Raw genomic sequence first — 2,613 nt, 5'->3', positions numbered from 1 at the left:
ATTAATCAAAGATTTTTTTATTTTATATATATATATATATATATAATTAAAAAAAAAATTTTAAACTTTTTTTTAATTGTTTGCTTTCAATAAATTATTTTAATGATATTTTATTACATTAAGTATATTTTTGCAATTTTGTCCTCCAAACTAAGGCATCATCACAATTAAAATGATCATGCTTTTGCAAGCTGTTGTGTAAACACCACAATATTTACTGAAAGTTTAAACTGTGCAAGTTGTCACATGTTAGAGGATATTAATTTGTTTTGATATTTTTAAGTTGCATTTTTAAAAAATTGTTTCGCTCTTTAAATTGTCAATGCTTCAATGTTTCAATAAACTATTTAATAGCAGGTTTCATTGTGACAACTTACCCCATATAACGTTATAGACAATGCTTACCCCATATAGACACAAGTTCAGTGTGTTTTCAGTGAACTGTATCTTTCTTTCCTGAACAGTACTTTTCTGTATTTAGTAAAAATACAGTAAAAATACTTTTTTGTATTTTTTTTTATAGCCTCTACGATTTGTGCCTCTACAGAAATGTACTTTAATAAGTAAACATACACTGAGAAATATTCAGTGACCCCTAGATCAGGTTCCATATGCTTGAAATTTTGTTACAAATGTACTTTACAATTTAAATAATGTATCATTATTTCTTTCACATTACAGTAGGCTGTTGAGAATTAGGAAAGGGGATTCACACAGCTGAATCATAAACAGCTGAATCATAAATCTTCTATGAAAAACCTTTCACAACTGAATAATAATGAACCACAACATGTTCTAAGTTTCTTAAAGAAAAATCTCTGTGAATATATAACTGCATTTCCCCTTAGTCATAAATTCCACAGGTCTAGTTTAAAGGCCTTTGCCAAGTTGTTGATTCTAGGGAATTATTGGGTCCAAACTATTATAATAATGCTGTTGATCATTTAATCATTCATAATATGACAACATTGTTATATCTGCTACTAAGGCAATTATGCATTGTATTTGTGTTTTTGTTTTTGCAGCATGAGGCTTGTAATCTGGGTCACCTGGGAGTGGTGGAGGAACTGCTCCAGGAGGGGGCGCTGTTGAACACTGCAGGCTATCAGAACGACTCTCCACTGCACGATACTGTAGTGTAAAGAATGGGCAAATAGTGGTGGTCAAGCTCTTGGTTGAACGAGGCGCGTCCCAAAATGTACTGTGAGTACTTGACCTCAAATTCTTTCACCTGATCAAAGACTCAACCAATCACCTGAAGCTGAGGTTTGATTGGAGATCACTTTGATATTTCTTTAAACGACATTGTGTTAAAATAAACCCTGTCAGGCCGGATGATACAGTATTACTATAACTGTAACACTACCTGTCAAAAATGTAAGATTTTTTAATGTTTTTGAAAAAAGTCTCTTATGTTCACCAAGGCTGTGAAATGTCACAGTAATACTGTGAAATGTTATTACAATGTAAAACAATTGTTTTTTTTATTCCTATTATCACTTTTTGCATCTTAGTATTTTTGTGGAAGCTGGATATATTTGAAATGGCAATCTTTTGTAAGTAAAAATTGGCTTTGGCGAGTATATGAAACTGTGTCGCCAGATGGACGGGAACATTTGTATAAATGTTGTGCAATGTTGTGAGAACATAAACGTGAACAAATGTGAACGATGCTCTGTACAGTTAACAGGTCAGTGCTTTCATCACAAAAGTTTAATCCTTTGCAATGTAAATATTCAAGAGCTAGAACACATGAAAGGACACACGTTACTCACGCAGAGTGGGAAGTTTAAACATCCGAAGCCCCGGCCTGAAAGCCGTGTCTTGAGCTCTGCTTCTTTCCTGCGCTTGAACGGACAAATTCACACAAAATTATGTCAAAAATGCCCGTCTCTGTGAGTATCCTAGTAAAGTAGTTGGTTCTTAAGTGAACATGAACAGCTGAGAAAGAAACCGAACATGAACCTCACGCGACGCAATGTGTCACAAGACAATAGAACCCATTATAATCAGTGATATTGTCTACACAGGATACGGCGCGACGCGACACGACAAATCCCCGAAAGTAAACGGATTATATTTACCTGTTATATTTCTGAAATAGTCCAAGCAACGGCCGCTTTGTCGCATCCAGTATTGACAACTTCAAGCTGCTGCGGTGTAGACATGGTGTTAAAGTGATAGACACAGAATTCAAATAATCCTGCTGTTGTCTGCGTTTTTAATGTTGATCAAAGAAAATAGGACAAAGAAAAAAAAAAACAATCACTCACTGCTCTTGAACTTTAAAAAAGATATAAAGACTATAGTGTTATTTGATTAGAATAATTTATTACATTTCTGTAGGCTACCTGAAAATCACTGTTAGACCTGCCTGAAATGCACCGTTTCTATTTGTATCTTTGTTGTATAGTAGGCTATTTTGTGCTATTGCTTGTAATTTGATTTGCTCTTATTTTACAACTGACTATTTACTAGTCTTTAAAAATGTAGCCTTTTATATTTTTATTGGTTAAGCTAGTAGTTTTAGCAGTATCGAAACTGGAATCAAGGATTGTGATTTTTTGCTATTTTCTCAAATTTTGGTGTCATAACTGCCTGTTTTTTTTTTTT

The 2,613-nt window shown here is 33.6% G+C and overlaps 1 pseudogene; it reads left to right on the top strand.

The window, feature by feature from the left end:
- Positions 1-2,613, top strand: part of LOC107714347 (BRCA1-associated RING domain protein 1-like) — an 18,311-nt pseudogene that overhangs the window by 3,422 nt on the left and 12,276 nt on the right.

This window comes from Sinocyclocheilus rhinocerous, unplaced genomic scaffold (assembly GCF_001515625.1).
Source record: "Sinocyclocheilus rhinocerous isolate Xijiao unplaced genomic scaffold, SAMN03320098_v1.1 scaffold449, whole genome shotgun sequence".
In the NCBI taxonomy this organism is placed as follows: domain Eukaryota; kingdom Metazoa; phylum Chordata; class Actinopteri; order Cypriniformes; family Cyprinidae; genus Sinocyclocheilus; species Sinocyclocheilus rhinocerous.
The sequence above is the reverse complement of the archived record's forward strand: the minus strand, read 5'-3'. Positions and strand labels throughout refer to the sequence as shown.